Source organism: Sinohyriopsis cumingii, unplaced genomic scaffold (genome assembly GCF_028554795.1).
Source record: "Sinohyriopsis cumingii isolate HCF-2022 unplaced genomic scaffold, ASM2855479v2 utg000873l, whole genome shotgun sequence".
NCBI classification, from domain to species: Eukaryota; Metazoa; Mollusca; class Bivalvia; order Unionida; family Unionidae; genus Sinohyriopsis; species Sinohyriopsis cumingii.
The window spans coordinates 2459562-2478384 of NW_028315938.1; the positions used below are offsets into that span (position 1 = coordinate 2459562).

General features: G+C 34.7%; 1 protein-coding gene across 2 annotated transcripts in view; it reads right to left on the bottom strand.

The window, feature by feature from the left end:
• The window catches only part of LOC149773165 (uncharacterized), a 50721-nt gene extending 32534 nt beyond the window's left edge, over positions 1-18187 (bottom strand). Inside the window, exons 1-2 of one of the 2 annotated variants that reach the window (XM_089946715.1) lie at positions 18081-18162; positions 15325-15385 (exon numbers count right to left, since the gene is read on the bottom strand). The gene's annotated coding sequence lies outside the window, so the exon portion shown is untranslated. Of the gene's footprint in view, positions 1-15324; positions 15386-18080 lie in introns of both variants that reach the window. The other variant, XM_089946714.1, reaches the window with a different exon arrangement.
• Between the last annotated feature and the right edge of the window lie 636 nt (positions 18188-18823).

The window sequence follows — 18823 nt, forward strand, 5'->3', positions numbered from 1 at the left end:
GTCTTAATATATACCAAGAGGCTTTCAAACAGAATCCTGTACATACACTCAGACGTTATCTGATGCATGTTGAGTCCATTCGTGGGATTTGAAGACGTCTCTTCGGTTAAACCCAAGAAAGAGGACATAACTACTCACGCCCTCGCATCATGATTGAAGTGGGTAATGACGTATCCCAACATATTGTCAGATAAGGTTCATCTCATAAAGATCTCTGCTCAAGAAATAAGAGAAATATTTAGAAGCCTTGCCTTTGGCCGTTATGCTTCCACACAATGTATTGTCGAGACAGTCGGTTGTCATGCACACTCAATCTTCTCGAGGTTTTTTCTTAATCTTTGAGACCTAGCTCCACAAGGACACACTGGATATGGCAGTCCCATTCACAACTGCATAAAAGGTTAACAAACTCAACTGACGTCAACACAAACTACGGACTGAACACCCTGAGGAATTTTCGCTGGATTCTTTCGAAACTTATATGTGTCTCTTTCTTTCTTCTTCCCAGACACATATCACGCCACCTCCGGTTGTGCTGCTCGCAATTAGGAGCGCATGTGTACCTTTTCCTCTCAGAGGTTACCCGAGGTCTCCTCCTATTATTTATTCTCCAAACGATATTGTTGTCGGGAAACTTATTCAAAGAAAAAAGCAAACTTTTGAGTAACTATAGTTCCCTACAACTCAAGTTGTTGCCCGTTGTCTATATATTACAGACAGAAGGACAGTTTTACGGCTTTGGGAGGGACTTTTCATTATTGCAATATTTTCAACCATACATTAAAATAACAGTGCCAAAATTTACACAGAAGCATGTTTCCTATAAAACAGAACTCTGGTAAAACTCATTATCAAAAATGCGGGTTCATTATTCAAATAACGGCGAAAGTTAGTACTCAAGCGTACCGGCAAGATGAGTTGTACATATGTTTAAAACTTTAATTATATTTAAAGATCAACTTACATTTTCATCAGCTCTCTTTTTCAAAGTTGTAACTGTATGCAGAATAGCTTTGTTCTTCCCTATTTTATATAAATATAATCAAAGGAAATAATATGTTAATGTTTGGGTGTTCAAATTGAAATGAATATCTCTTCCAGGGAACCTGTATGACTCGAGATCGAAGATGCAGGAATATTATCTAAACTACGTTGAATTATTTACTTGTGTATCTCTGTATTACCTATGCTGTGTTCAGACAAATGGGAAAAAGTGAGACTTTTATTTTATTTGCCGCCCGTAAGTGGTTTTTGCTTACTAATTTAACAAGATTTTCTTTTTTAAAAAATAAAGTTGCAAAAGTTGAAAAGTGTTTAAAATCCTTTATAAATCATTAAATTAAAGACACATTTATTCAATTATCGGAAAATATGACTAGGTCGTCAACACATAAACATAATATGAATATCAATTTTCATTATTTTAAATTCAGGTGTCCGATATTAATAACATTTTATTTCTATTTAAATGTCAAATTGTAACAGTTTTAAAATGTGTAAAACATCGAAGATTGCTGCAGTTGCCTGAAGATCTAATCAAGAAATCTACATCAGGATACAAAACAAAATAGCATTAATTCATTTGGAGAGATCGTTGCCCACTAATTGGAAAAACAATTGTTAGGACAGACAGACTTGCAAAAGGAAGGGCATTTATATTTGCTGGACAAAAGTAATATGCCCTCCCGCCGTATGAGAGTGAATTGTGGTTAAATATGTTTATTTTCATTATTTTCTGATTATATCAGACTTTATAGTGGTTTCATTATGTTGATAACTACCATCAATGCATGGCATAAATGTTGTATAAACACTAATATGGTTTATGAGGTTCAAGGCATGTAATAAATTTTCCCGAATGTACAGAGCATAATGGATTCAATAAATAGCAAGATAAAACGACCTGAACCTAATAACAGGAAACATGAAAACAATATTTTATCAAATTTTGTTTCTTTTATTTTATTATTGTGTCTGTGATTTGAATTTGTAATGTAGCTTTAAACCATTTTCAGTCATATCGCTACAATGTATGCAGTGGGGGAGTTGATAATGATGTCTAGTAGTGGGGCATCATGCCACCAACATGTAGCATGATCTCACACCCAGTCAAATTATCCTGACACCAGGCGGACCAGTCCTAACACTAACCTCTTAATGCTGAATGCCTAGCTAGGCAGCTGTTTGTACTATTTTTATGTCTTTGTTATGACTAGGTATCTACTATTGAAATATATATATATATATATATATATATATATATATATATATATATATATATATATATATATATATATATATATATATATATATATATATATATATATATATGTGTGTGTGTGTGTGTGTATATATATACGTTTATATATATATATATATATATATATATATATATATATATATATATATATATATATATATATATATATATATATATATATATATATATATATATATATATATATATATATATATATATATATATATATATATATATATATTCTAGCGGTGTGATGACTTGTTCATTCGTGCTCTAATATCTAGCACTTTCAAGTTGAATGTTGTGACAATCAGTTTTGGACAGGGATATTTTTCTTCAAATTAATGAACTCAAGTGATCATTTTCTATGGAAATACAAAAGTGCTCTGATACAATTTTTGGATAGAAACAATACTGAATTCAAACTAGGAATTATATTTATGTGACTCAACATAAAACTGTTGACACATCAACACTCTATAAGCTATAACAAACACGTCATCGTTTCAGTTTTTGGATTTCTTATGGACCTGTACTGATTAGATTCAGGTCAGAACTATAAATTATTAGGACAAGTCTGTAATTCTTAGATTAGTTTGGGATTTAATTCGTAATACCGTCTGTTTCTTTTTCTCATTTTCACTTTGTATTTTAGGGAAATAAATTATTTTTGTTGAATTTTACAAAGCTTGTTGTCTTTCACTCTTATGTTTCTTATTTAAAGAGCATAGACTCGTAACAATACTTTAAATTAAATCAATGTTAAAGCATCGATAAATTTGTAAGAGTAAATAAAAACAATACTTTGAATCATGTATTCCAATTTTGTCTACGTACAGTAACTTGGTGTTAATTGACTCTAAATGGGCATTAGGATTCGATTTACTCCATAAGAGAAACACAGTCCAGGTGAATAAAAAATGCAAAATGTGATTCAAGATTTAGATGGGGTACGTGTAATTTATAACGATGTAGGTTTTACGCTTAAAATTGCCAAACTAGCAGTCTAGAAGTTCATACCTCATAGGCTTGTGATCAGGTCTACTAAAATTATGTATCTAGTGTTTGAAAAGTTTTGAATTTGTTATTTGGTTGCCTATTTTGTTGAAAAAGTTGTCATTAACCTTTTTTTGTAGCCGTTTGAATGATGTCACTACTTCCGTCATGCCGGCAATTTATCTTCTGGTTTGGACTACATGCCTGATACACTTAATTCAAACTTCCATTTCAGGCAATGAGCATCAGCTAAAATTTTCAAAAATATCTTAAAAAATAGCATAATTTTAGTTCTTTCTAACAATGTATGTGTATAGCACGTAGTTGTCCGAAGATGATAAAAAGCAATTAATATATTTCGCCGTGCCTTTACTTACCTTAAAATGCGTGCTAAAATTGAAATAATGCCAGATACAAAAGATTTATTGAGTTTTAATCGAAATGGAAGCCAATAATTCCATCCAAGATGTCATTACCTTAACACATGCAGTGGTGAAAAAAGGACCTGTTTTGATCTCAGAGTCTAATGTTAATTTTAGCAAGCATATTAGAGTTTTCCCCACCTTGCATGCCCTTAGATATATATATATATAGTAGTGAAACCAACAAGAAGACTTTGAATTTGACCATGCAAACCGCTTGCTTTTCTTTTTGTTAGTAAAAATGGCAAAAAATATCGATAACACCAAAACAACACGAAGTATCCGATTTGAGCAGTTCAAGATCTTGATCGCTCGCCGACATCATGCCAGTTTTCTTTCATTGGCACTAGGGGTAAAACAGTACAAAAGGGCTCCGTATCGATACAATGCACTATCTGTAAATGAACTTGATGGTCTGTCTATCTTTAAAATGTCAGACGGTGGTAGGTAGTACCTTTTACGAGTTTACATAATGGGTGTATCTCCACTATGCACATTACACATTGAGTTATGCTAAGCATTTCCTTATTTCTTTATTTTCCATGACAAGATAACAAAAATGAGTTCAAATTGACTACCTGTTATTTTGTCAGCGATTTGTATTCAACATTTTAGGCCACTGAAGGCACCTCCATTTGATTTGACGCAGGACTCACTTTAGCCACCATGCCCTTTGTTTTGCACTATATGAATGCTTAACATAATTATTAACAAGTTCGTTTCTCGCTTAAAGGTAGAGGATATTATGATGTTAATTTTCAATTCAATTACATCTTCAGAAAAAACTCTTACGTTCAGATGTACCAGTGGTGATGAATACCACTGTATTTACTGCAGATGCAAAACACTGCTACTGACAAACGGCGAAGGTACTTGTATTTGTAATTAAGATGGAAAATTATTGACAAGAACCTGCTCCCATTTCATAAAAAAGCAAATATAATTTAATTTTAAACAAGGTGGCAATTTTGTTTGAAATCTCTACGACTCTGTGCTAAGTTTATCCATCCATTAATCATATTCAGTCTCTGCCAGCCCTTACAATTTTGCCGTAAGTGTTACAGAAAGGAAGTTTAAAATATGGATTTGCAGAATAAAAGCACAAATTAGATAAATCAAGTTATATATCGCAAAATCAGGATACTGGTTTGTATGTTTGCTTCAGATCTCGGTTATACATTAAGCAGCCAACAAGCAACAGATAGTTCCTGAATGGCCCACGTGAAACTGAGTTATGTTTAATAAAGATTACGTCAAACTGAGATATCAAAAAGCCATAGGTTCTGGAACTGCAGTTTGTAAAACTTTACTGGAGGTAATTAAAGTTCAAGTTTACTTCACAAACTCGTTTAAAGCGATGTATACCATCGCTGCATCTAACTTGAATCGCACTTCTGTGCTTTAAAATGCATGTTTTCCAACTTCACAGTACATGGAATTGTTTACACCTTGCTGAAAACTGGTCCAACTTTTTAAAAAAGATCGCTTGCCTTATGTACGTCTTATTAGAGCTGACAAGACTAAATTAAACTGTACAACAAATTAACTGTGTGTGTGTGTGTGTGTGTGTGTGTGTGTGTGTGTGTGTGTGCGTTATTAGGATTTTTAACTTAGCTGTAACAATTTTTCAGTCATGTCGCTACGATGTCTGCAGTGTCGCATTTTATAGTGATGCTTAGCACTGGGCATCATGCCGCAGACATGTAGCATGCATGATGTCCCACTTAGTCACATTATTCTGACACCAGGCCGACGATTCCTAACACTAACCTCTTAATGCTGAGCACCTAGCGAGGCAGCTGTTTGTACCATTTTTGTAAGTCTTTGGTATGACTCGGCGTGGTTCAAACCCACGACCTTCCGTTTATGAGGCGTACGTGGTTCAGTCACCGCATATCATTAAAAAACATGATATACAATATGTCATACCAATGGCGATAAATCCTGAATTTTGTACATGTTGAAATTAATGAACGAGACATCAAGTGTGTGCATGATTTTGTAACACAAATCATATTCTTTTTAAAGTCAACTAGTGCGCTTTTCATATGAATACATTTTTTATAAAGTTTATTTATAAATGGTCTCAGCATTTAGTTGAAAAAGAGTTACTGTCCTTTTTCATAGTGCATTGAACATTTTTAATATATGCTCAATTATTTCTCATTAACTTTACATTGTCAGAATCGTGCAGTAATTTACGATGCTGAACACCTTGATATTGCACATATGTTCACGAAATGTGTGCCTAAAAATAGTATAGTGTATTAGGAACTACTTTGCAAACAAATCATGTACACTCATATGGTAGACGCTTTAGGTTTTGTTTGATGAGATTTGTTTGGAAATGAACTAAACAAGCTGTTTCGTCTATTTGAAAGTATAGATGATACAGTTAACGATGTGGACGAGCTCACTGAGTAAGGAACAACACTATAGAGCAAGCAAATGAATGAATGTGTTATTCGCCATGACAACAAGAGAGTAATTACAACTATTTTTCTGATCATTAGAAGAATATTCGTATCTTTTCGCAGATAGAAGGGTTCAGACTATGACCAGTGCTCTCTAGGGTCTATAAACATATAGCATACCAAATCATATTGAGGCCTAGGGCTATCTCATATCTACCAGAAAATGTACCATTTTATAAGTCTATCAAAATACTAGATTTGAGAAAATAAAGCAACTGAAGGTTTTGGAAGGGAATTAAGAGACTCAGAGCCAATAAGCCAAGAAGATGAAAAAGTACTATTTCCGCCGGATAAATAGACTGTCGCACCACAGCTGCTTTGCAATTTTCCTAATGTAACTATTTGATACATTGTTAGACTAGAGATAGAAGACACACACTGTATGATAGTCATAGCTGGGGTCCGTCCAACAACAACATCCAAGTGACATGGCATAAACACATCTTTTTGACCTTTGTTGGGTTAGCTCTATTGATGAACTTTCTCAGCCAGCAAGCCGAACAGACCATACACAGCTCTCCACAGCGGGGTTATAACTTCCGCAAAGTAAATTGGACGAAATACGTTGACATATTGGAGCAAATCATAGTCACTACATCATTTCGCTTCATCCTAATTAAGTAAGCTTATCACCGCTTCCAGAGAGCCATATTCAAGGCAGCCATTCAGTTTGTTCCTCGTGGCCGTCGTCCAGTCTATGCACACTGTTTAGATGAAGAATGTGAGGCTCTCTTCGCAAGGTGTGTTCAGTATTTGGAGATTTAGAGATAGCAGATCACCTGATTGAATCCCTAAACACTGCTAGGCGTACTTGATGGGAGGAAACTGCAGGGTCACTCAGCTTCACGTACACCAGCCAGAAATGCTGGAGCTTGATTTGCCTACTTGGCACCGCTCAGCGGCCACCAATTCAAGTCCACCCTGTTGGCAAACCAAACGCTGTTGCTAGCCATTTACTACAAGTGGCAAAACACCCCTGGGTAAACAGCATCGACGTCAAGTACGTGGTGAGTGGCGACAATACTACCGTCAGAAGTCAGATGAACTATATCAAAATACTCCAGAGGCATTCGCAACAACATAACTTGAAACGGTGCTCTGCAACAGCAAATCAGGCCAAGCAGCACGATATGCCTGAGTTTCTGAAGCATCTTGGCCCGTAGGCTCCTGTTTGAACCTCAACACCACAATGCGCATAATCTCCGGAACACTACATACTATTCCTTTACCATGGCTGCCGTTACTCAGCAACATTCCTCCTCCTCATCTCCGTCGCCAGTAAGCAACTATAAAATTGCTTGCTAACGTATATGACAGGGAGGAACTTCCATTGTACATGGACATCACTTCACATCGAGCATCCCGCTTGGCTCTGAGACATCCAATCTAGTTAGGTCCGTTGCCAGAGGATATGACAGCTTTTTCAGCATGGAGTGATGGGTGCTCTTCAACAGATGTTGAAAATCACTCCCTTGTAGCTGAGCCATCTTTCTGACCTCCTGGCTTCAACCTTCCACGAAATATGTGGACCACGCTGAACCGTTTCTAGACAAGATAGGGGCGTTTTGCAGTTAAACTTATACGATCGGGCCAGGCCACTGATTATTCCTTCAGCAGTGGACCTCTGCAGCTCATGCGCACGCTGTTAATAACTCCCCACTGACAAAGTTCCCCGTTGGACTGCAGACTATGTACCTTGGTGATGAATGGCTAGGAGTGCACTGCACATGATAAATAAATAAATAACATGTCTTCTTTAGCTGGTAATACGAATGTTAATAATGTGCATACAGTTATGCATCTTGAATTTCCTCGAAATGTACGTTCTTAGTTCTGCAAATCCGAATGACATGTCCTTCAAAACCTGATAAACACCGAAACTGTATTGAAAGTATGAGCAAATTTCCTGCTGAAATCAATTCTCTTCACTGCTCTGAATTCATCCAGTAATTCAGCAGATGAAAACAGAAAGCTGGATTGAGGTGGATCGACATAGAAACAAAGTTAATGCGCATTCATTCACAATATGACACTAAATAATAATTCGTTTTAAAACTACTCTTGAGTGACAAACGGTGTTCAAAGGTCGCTGTGCAGTGCTATGTGTGCATTAATGTTGTTTGTTATGAGTTTATGCTCTTAAAATAAGTAAAAGAAAAGAGTGAAAAAGCATCAAACTTTGTACTGTTCAACAAATAATTATTTCCCTAGAATGCACAGTGAAAATGTAATTAAAAGGTATTACAAAATAAATCGTAAATAATCCTAGAATTACAGACACAAGTGCAAATAATTTAAAGTCTGAATAAAATCCAGTAGAATTCTAAGTTAAATCCAACACTGAATGTGTTAATGTGTCTGTGGTAGCTTGTAGAGTGTTGATATGCCAATATTTTTGGTTGATTCACAGTAATATAATTCCAGGTTTGAATTCACTATACATTCCAGTGAAATTTTCTATCCAACAATTTTATCAGAGCAATGTCGGACTTCCAGAGAAAATGATCATATGACTTCAATAATTTGAAGAAAATTGATTCCAGCCAGAAATACTGAACACAGCTTATAACACAATTTTAAAGTGCTAGATCTTAAGGCACTACTAGAAAATCCTCTCAGTTGCAAGATTATGTAGTTCTTTACTTGGCCTCTGGTCACAATTAGGGTTTTCTGAAAAGAAAACTATTACCTAATGGAAAATAATCTTCTAGAATGATCTTGATATTTAAAAAATAAATATGTTAGCTATTATTAGAAACCATAATCTAGACTATGCGAATTACACTTAGAAAGTTCCATGACCTGAATCCAGACTACCCAAAAATACATATTTACTTCTTCTATTAATAATTTTCCTGACATTAAGCCCATATACATAGAAAATATTTTAGCTGTGTTTACAAAACAATATTTAAAAAAAGTAAATTCAGGTCAAACATAAATTGAACTCAGTTTTGTACAAGGACAAGTCCTACATACAAGGTTACATTACAATAGTATGTAATGAAATAAAAAATTAAAAATAAACAACTACAAGTCAATGCAAATTAAATATCCATAAATGTTGTTGTGTATTGATGAATCTACGGCTGTATATTTTTGAATACGGGATAAATTCAATTACTTTGTTGATTGTAGTGTATATTTCATAATTAAGCCTTAGGTTGAATAAGAAAGGGAGAATATAATGAAAAGATTATTTCATTTGTATGGGAAAATATGAACTGGTTTTCTCGGATGAATACTCTACTGCCAAAGGTCGTGTAGTATTTAACTGAGAAAACGAGTTCGTATTTTCCCATACGAATGTAGAAAACCGTAATAATCATGCTGAGTTTGAAAATGGACGAATATAATATGATTGATATATTAATTTAATGTTTAGTCTGAATCCAAACGAACATTTACTCAGCACTGTTATACTGTCATTTAATTTGATTTAGATGACTCGGTTTACAGTGCTTTCAATGTTGCAAGGATGTGGTAGTTTATAATACCCCTGTTGACCCAAAATATTGAACAGGGAAGAAAAGATAATGTGACAATTGTATCATCATTGATGATATTTGTTGTATTGTCATTGATGAATATTTAGATTCTATCAAAATATATGTCACAGGATGAATATATAAATTCTATCCAAATACATGCCACTGTTACAAGAGTAGGAAAGATTTTTGTAGATTTTTATTGATTCAGCACTACGGAATATTAATACAGAAAGGATTAAGATATATGTGTTTACAGATTGTTCAGCATGAATCAGGATTATTAGGTTAATGAAGGTGATATTAAAGTAAGTAATAAGGAACCTTGTAGAATTCCTGATATCGAAGAGGTTTTTGGCTTTAAAGGGCGGAATCCCAATTATTTCCAGTCAATCTTGAACCATTTCTAATTATAATGTCTTTGTGAATGTTATTTCAGTAAATGTTCACACATTAAGCGTTCCATCTAATAAATCAGCATAGCCCTTGTGAAACGTGAAAATCCATTGAAATTGCACTGGTATTGCAATGGAATATCATGAAAATTTACTTTAAGTTTTGGTCAAAATATTTGTGCAATTTCACTAATATTTTGGTGAGATTTCACTAAACATTCACTGAAATTTTGGTGGAATTTCGCTAAAGGGCAAGGTGCAGTACAAGCTGATTTTGGCCCCCAATCCGATTTCTGCGAGACTCATGAAGATAGAGGCCGATCTGTCTCCCCAAAATATGTAAAAATTTTTCCACGATAGATTTCAATAAATAAGATTAACTATTAAAGATCCGCCAATTGTTTCCTTGTTGTGGAACCTTTTTTATATGGATTATAGACAATATAAACTAATATGCCCTTTTGAATCTGACCACAAAAGAGATACATATCAAATTCTGCATTTGCACACAATATGCGTAATAGTCAATACTAGTATGTATAAATACGTCTTCTTCTTTTGAAAAATTGTCTAAGTGATGTATATATTGACATTGAGTACAGATGATTACCTCTAACACCTATTTCTATTTTCGTTTAAACAGTTATACACATGTTTATATTTAACAATGACTAAACGTATCAAACTCTTCACTTGATTGTAACAGGGTAACAATTGCTTTTCTCAACTACCAATAAACACCCCAAAGCAGCTCAGATTTTTTATGTAGTAGCTATAGACGTAGTCTATTACAATTTATAACTAAGAATCAAACGCAAATATTCAGAACATCCTTGATCAGTGCTTCATGTCCGTATCGGCAGGTTAAATCTTACATTCCATTTTATTTTACTAATTCAATAAAATATTTTCTAATATTAATGATTCATCACAAAATTATAAACTTTTTAGTTATGTTTTGAGAGAGAGTGTTTTAGCTGTATGATTTTGATACGGATCGAGGATATCAATTTGGAAATATCCATTATGAAGTCGATGAGTGGAAAGCCGATAATTTTGTATTTTATATGACATTACTCTCCAGAATAATGGGAAGGAAGCTAAAAATAAAAAGGATTATTACAAATGTATTTGTTTCGAGTGTACCCCAACCACTCTTCATCCCACCATTTTCATCAAAGTCGTTGCTTGCACTTAACAAGTCATCAAAAAATCTGGGTTGCAATTAATTTGAAAAAAGTATTCCTGTTCTGATGTATGTAATTAAAACTAACCTTATATAGAAAATGTATAAGTTGAAAAATAAATACTGAGGTAATGAAAATAAGAATTTACAGGCTCGAACGAAACGTCATCATACCCCCACCAAAACTTAAACCTAAAACCAACCATTGAATACAAGTACACCAATCTTTTAATATTCAGTTTAATAATGAAACAAATACATAAGGAAACTGTCAGGTCATAAAATGTTCTTTTACATCGAGTGGCAATCCATTAGAGGAAGAATATAAGTACTCAAGCACGTTGACTGGAAAGCGATGTAAGTATGAAATGCTGAAATCAGGTTATGTTGAAGTACGCTTCTTTAATGAAACATTTCGTTTCATTCTAGATTATTATCATCCTTTTAACCAATTTCGGTATTCCTGGCTTCCGTCGCATTCCAGCCAACTGAAATGTAGGCCAACGGACCTTGAAAACGTGTACATTTGCTTGTTTGGGAATTCGAATTTATTGTGAAAAAGACATCAGAGTAAATAAAGCCTGACTAAATCATTATTGTAGAAAAGCGCCGATATGTGCTACCAGGTGTGTGTGATATTCCCGAAAATTTAACTTATCACTCCGATGTTAATCGACATCGTAACAAGCTAAAAAGCGCCGTCATTTGGGCAGTTAGATGTCGACGCAATGTTATGTATATCTATATTCTTTGTAACTTCTAGTACATGATTTTCATAATTTTCATAATATTTATTCATGGTTGTAAACTGTATACAATATCTTTAGTTATAAACTTTGTACGAAATTTGGCTATGTTAAGACCACAATGTGCGTAGTATCTATAAATAAATGTTTACGTATGTGTTGACAATTGGTAATGATACTATTAATAATAAGACTTAAAATGACGCATATGGCGTAATGTTTCAGAGACTGATGGGATATGGAAGATTCAGAAAGAATTATATGGATTCACCATTGGTTGCTCGAGGTCATGAGAATGTGTGCTTCGTACGTCATAAATCAATAGTGTATGTTGTGATATGGCGTCCCCTACGAAATACAGTCACAATGTACGGTGTATGTAAGAAGACTGTTAAGCATTCAATTTTATTCCAATTTTTAAAGTCATTCACATTTACTGAGTTCCTTATGTATGTGTGCAAACGAGTTTTATGCTGTACTTAAATATGTTTCGAGTAGAAAAAAATATTTGTTTGAACCGTTCAGTGACGACAGAAAGTTATCATTTTTAGACTATAATATTCTTCTGGAACTGTCATAAATTATTTGAAGGAGTTGTGGACAACGCCATCTTGATGACGTGGCAGTTCTTGGAGGACATTCACGGATTTGAAATTCATAAGGGACTTTTCTTTCATTTCAGATTTTCATAAACCTTATAAGGATTTGATTAGACTAAATTTATTTTACTGTAAGTTCCTCTCACGTTGATAATTAATTACTTGGTAAATTTTACAAAACTTGTTGCTTTTGCTTCGTTTCTCTTACTTTGTTTTTGTGACCATATAGTCGTAACAGAAACTTGGGGGCTCGTCCTTGACACGAATTTTAGATACATTGAAATCGTTTTGAAATTTAAATTTATTTTATTTCGGAATTATCTTAGTCCCTAATATTTTGATTTTAAATAGTGAAACCATCAAGCTTTCACAATGTCAACTAAAGTGGAGAACATTATTTTAAATTATAGCCAGGAATGGTTAGAGTCCTTGAAAAAGGACGACTTGATTCAACTTGCCAGACAATATGATCTTTCAGAGGCAAAGCCATCTCTATTAAAACAAGAAATAAGAAATGTCTTGCTTTAATACTTGGCAGAAAAGAATATTGTAGATAAAAGTGCTTTGAGTTTGATTGGTAAGTCTAAATCTTTGTCAACCTTTCAAGTTATGGAATTGAAACTAAAATACAAAATATTAAAGCTTGAGCTTGAAAAAACGAAAGTGAGAAAGAAACGCAAATGCAGTGACAGAAGGAGGAAAGAGAAAATAATAACAAATTCAAAACTCAAAATCTCTTATTGTAAATGTTAAGATTCTGGAGCTTATGAAATGGCAAGAAATAATCTTCAGCTTTTCCAATCTCAAGTGAAATTGAGCATGACAAAACTACAAAGAAAAAACTTTTCAACCACGTGATAAAGCTCTAGCTCTCTTTTCTATACTTCAAAGTCCTCTTCAGACTGGGCATTAAGGTCCCTATACAGTTAAAAAGAACATACGTGATTTAAATTATATCATCGATACTGCTGGAAAGCGGAAAGTGAAATAACTCTGCCATATCAATATGTTAAAGGAGGATGTTGATCGAGATAGCTCTGTAAATCGTTCGACAAATTTAGTTGAAACTGTCCCACACAGTGGCGATTTAAATGACGGTGTTCAACAGGAATATATTGACTTTGGTACAAACACTCCTTAAAATTGTGAAATATTAAATAATCTGGACAACAAACTTTCACAGCTACAGCAACAGGAAATGAATGAGTTAAAACAGATAATATGTGAATATGAGAACCTTGTTCCCAGATATTCCAACTCGAACAAACAAAATCTACCATGATGTTGAAATTTTAAATTATAAACCTGTAAACATTTAGAAATAGACAGAGGACAATATTAGTGTAAGGTCAATAGCGGCCAATGAAAAGAGCTGAGACAAAGATTAACAATTTTAGGATGTCTTGGGTCATTCGAAATAAAGGCGGCCTAAAGAGATTATTCTGACTTCGATTGTAGTGATAAAATGTAAAATTCCTGTTGGCTAAACTAAACGATGGGTCTATCATCTGTGATGGAAAACAGGCTTTTAAGAAATTACTCTCGCAAAATTATTCAGTCTAAGTATCTAAGGCGATCCAGAATTTAGCTCAATAAATTAGCTGAAAGTACTTTCCTCGTTAAATTGTTCAAGGACAAGTGCTGGAAAGGAAGGGACAAGAAAGGAGAGAGATTCATCTATAAAGTTGCAAGTCTCGAATAAAGCACAAGGTTAGTCTCAGTTGCATACAATATATGTTCAATGATGTGCATTGATGTAAGCTTGTAATTATTTGTTGAATTTATTCATTTTAATTTCATGCATGAATTCTCCCAGTTCAGAAATAAATTACTTCCATTAATTTTCTCTCGATTATTATATGACTAATGTGTTATGTGAATGAGTTCAGATTTAGTAGTTTCGTATGTACTATGAATCATGTATAGTAGGAATTTCATGTAATTATTCTAATGCGAATTGTAACAAGTAAATTACCTGAATAAAAGCATTTGTCTCATGTATGGCAAGAATGTATTTTTCTATGTCTATGTCAATGAATCGCTAATTATCAAAGTGACATAGGACAATGAGAGAAGGCCCATTATTTCGTGTGTGTAATTAAGTTGTTAATTTTCTTCAAACGACATTCGACTGTTTTATCATAATGATCCGGTAATTGACAGCCCACATATGGTGTGGTGTTTTAGGTTTAATTATGTCATAGTTTAAGTTAAGAATGCGAGTAGGGACTAGAAAGTCATTCATTTTCTGATAATAGGGTGAGTATGCATTTGGAGGCGAACTGAGTATAATAGCTTAGTTATTTTGAATTATGATAGAAGATATCTGACCTAACTAGTGAGTGTGTGGTGTATGTGATTTGGATTTGTAACGTATCTTTAACACCTTTTCAGTCATATTGCTACGATATCTGCAGTGTGATAGCTTGTAGTGATGTATAGCACTGGGGCATCATTCCGCAGACATGTAGCACGATGTCCGATCCAGTCACATTATCCTGACACCAGGCCGACCAGTCCTAATACTAACCTCTTAATGCTGAGCGCCAAGTGAGGCAGCTGTTAGTAACATTTTTGTAAGTCTTTGGTATGGATCGGCCTGAATCAAACCCACAACCGTCGGCGGACGTTCTAACCACTAGGAATCCGGAGCGATCCCTAAATAGTTAGAATATTTGTGATCCCTGAGAAGGAACAAACATGACACGTATTTAAGCTGGGTATTATATTGTTATATGAAGGTAAAAAGGCTCCATACCTGTATTGCACAGTGGGAAAAATCACAGTCTATAACCAAGACGGTTGGTGACCCGAAACGGCTAGACAAGAGAGTGAGAGAAGGCAAATAAATACTTCAATATCCCTACATGCATTGCTCGTCAATATCAGTACATACATTGCTCGTCGATATCCCTACATGCATTGGTCGTCAATATCAGTAGATACATTGCTCGTCGATATCCCTACATGCATTGGTCGTCAATATCAGTACATGCAATGCTCGTCAATATCCCTACATGAAATAGTCAATGTCCCTACATACAATACTCCTCAACCACAACCATAAGGAGTGGGAAATCTCACACATCCCCACCTCGCAGTGTATCCGCCAGAGGTGAAAATTGAGGGTAAAAAATCATTGGTGTCAGAACTGGGGGTCCAATAAAAAATAAGGGAGTCAAAATGTACTGAAACATTTTCATCTCACCCGTACTTTTACAGCTTGAAATAGGATATTGCAACTTGCACAAAATTCTCTCTCTCTCTTTCTCTCTCTCTCTCTCTCTCTCTCTCTCTCTCTCTCTCTCTCTCTCTCTCAAAAATACAAATAAACCAAATGGCACAATTAACAAACGAATGCATTGTCCATTCAAAGAATACTTGTATTGTTCATTTTTCTTTTATATCAAAGTCGTACTTTTAACAGTATTTTTATAATCTTTTTGTAGCTATATTATAGACCAACACATTACATATAAGCCAACACAAAAAGCCAATTAAATCTTTTTAACCAAATGGTAGTTCATTTACTGTCTGTCATAAAATGTGTACAATCATCGGTTTCGTTTTACTTCGCCCTTGATTACATTTATCCTAAAATCAAAAAAGGCTAATGATTAATCTTCTTTCTAATAAGTTACTCTGGAACTTTAAATTCTTTCTTTTATTGAATCAAGTTAAAAACCAACAAAACCTGCAATGACCCCCTGATTTTGTAATCTAAATAACGCATTTGTCTCAACAAGAACTGATTTCTTTGTTGTGAAAGAATGTCTTGGGTGATAATGTTTTCCCCAGATACCTAGTGGCGAACAAGGGCAGATTTAAATTCTTAAACCCTGGCACGAAAGGATTATTCACTTTTGCAGTCTCCGCATTCATGCGATCAGAAGTCACACCAGTAATCCTAATGGATAAGCCGTATTTTAGCAAATATAATTATTTTCTCCGTTTTTCATTAAAGTTAGATCCACAGCCACTCTTTTGTATTCTGCTTCTTTCACTTTATTCGCTAATGATTCTTAGTCCAAGCCGTTTTAATCTGGTGATCACTTTCTAGTACTACAAGCATTGATATTAAACATCTGGACGACCTCTTAATGAGCTCGATCGAAATCGCGTGAGAGTTCGCGAGATATGGGGAAGCTACTCCGTCATAGCATTGCCTTTGCTAGTCTCATTCTCTGTTTCGTATGCTACCTGCGTTGCACCCTGCAGGGATCCAGACTAGCAGATGCTCCAAGTATACATGATGCCATCACTCATCCAAAACATTGGATATTAAATAAATCCTGATCCATTTATGCGAATCCTTTGCGTCAAAAAGAACAAAAAAAAAAAAAAAACGCACGGCAACAAAACGTGTGCGCCATGTTTCTTCAGCTGCGTCTCTGACGCACAGATGTGCGTAAAGAGAAACACTGCCACCTCATCACACACCATGTAACAAATAATCTAATTAATGTCACATCTCTCTATCAGCAATGCTCCCCAATATCCTTACATATAATACTTGTCAATATCCCTACATGCAATGCTTGTCACTATCCCTGCATGAAATCGTCAATACCCCTACATACAAAACACGTCAATATCCCTACATGTAATGCTAGTTAAACCAGCCTTTATAGGTCACCTGTTATTATTGATCACTTTTCTTAAACGGTCACTATCTGTGGATCCTAGAAATAAATACCATTCAAGAAGAGACAATTCCAAAGGGCTCAATTTTTTCATTCAGAAAGGATTACTTAACACACCTTTGACTTTATTTGACAATGTGTTCCAGAGTACTGAGAGAAACAAGAGTTCACGAATTAATGTTAACCCAAAATGACGAAAGGCAGCAAACAAGCAAGAAAGAATTACAATCAAGGTGTGATTGGATGCAAATGTACTTTTGAATGGGTGTATAGAATGTCTGCATGTATTGTACTTTTGAATGGGTGTGAATGGATGTGTATATGTAATTGCAATGCGTGATGCAATCGTACTGTTTGAATGTTTTATTGGTTTTTATGTCACAGAAACACTCCTGGATTTTGAATAATCTGTAGGGGATTACATGTTGGGCTAATGAGACCGGAAATGATATCAGAGATGTGACGGAAGACGCAGTTGTAAGGACATTCAGCGTCCTCCTCCTCACCTACTGATTATCATCATCATCATCATCGCCACTAACGTCAGTTATCTAATTAATGAAGACGGTGCAAACGAAAACTTGAAAAATGTATTTGGTTCAAACACAAGATTTTGTTTTGTAAAGCTGGACGGGGCATGGGGTAGGCAGACAGCTTAGTACTGCTGTACCATACACATTTCAGTAAAATCTCTAAGACTACGCGTAAATGATATAAAGATGATGCGATACCATCTACCACACACACATCTGCCTTACTGTATTCGCATTTCCAGTATATTTTCGTGTAGTATTGCTTTCATATAAATCTAAAACAACAAAATGTGTTCATATATTTAAGAATAGATTATTGGCAACATTTAAATTCTTACCTTACAAACAGCTTAGCAATTGAAGGCAGTGCAGTACTATGTTGCATGCAGTGCACTTGTATGTCGAATGAGAGATTAATGTGCATTAGCTTAAGTTCACATGTGCGTAGGTACCTGTTATTTTATCTAACTAGGTTATCTATATTACGATGCATGTGTAGGCCATATGCATTATAGTTAGCAGTGAGCATTATAACATCATGTACGTGTAGTTTAACAGTGAACAGTATGCCAATACGTACGTATTGTTAACAGTGAGCAGAATAACACTGTATGTGATGTTAGCATTGCGCAGTAGCAAACAATGTACCTTACTTCTCTCCATTGTAGACAGTGATAGCATAATGATCCCGAGCAGGACAACATAGATGGTTCATCCGTTCGATTTACAACCAATTATAGGGTTCCAAGATGTCCCAAACCTCCCTAAATAAAAGTGTCGGGGGTTTATTATAACATTGACTAATGAAGAAACCCGTATTTCCCCTCGAAATGACGCATACATAATATAGTGACACAAAGCCACCGAAATTATTATTAATGTAAATTATATATTCAATCATGGTTTCAGCTATTATGTTATATGAAGAAGATTTTAAAAAATGTTGCAGAGTAAGAACATTTACTTTAACTATTTTATGAGTAGTAAAGTGTTCGTTTTGACTTTTTGTACCATTTGGGTTTCCCTGCCACATGTAATGACCTCTACTCTATCACATAGTTATCCCCTGTGTTTATTACTT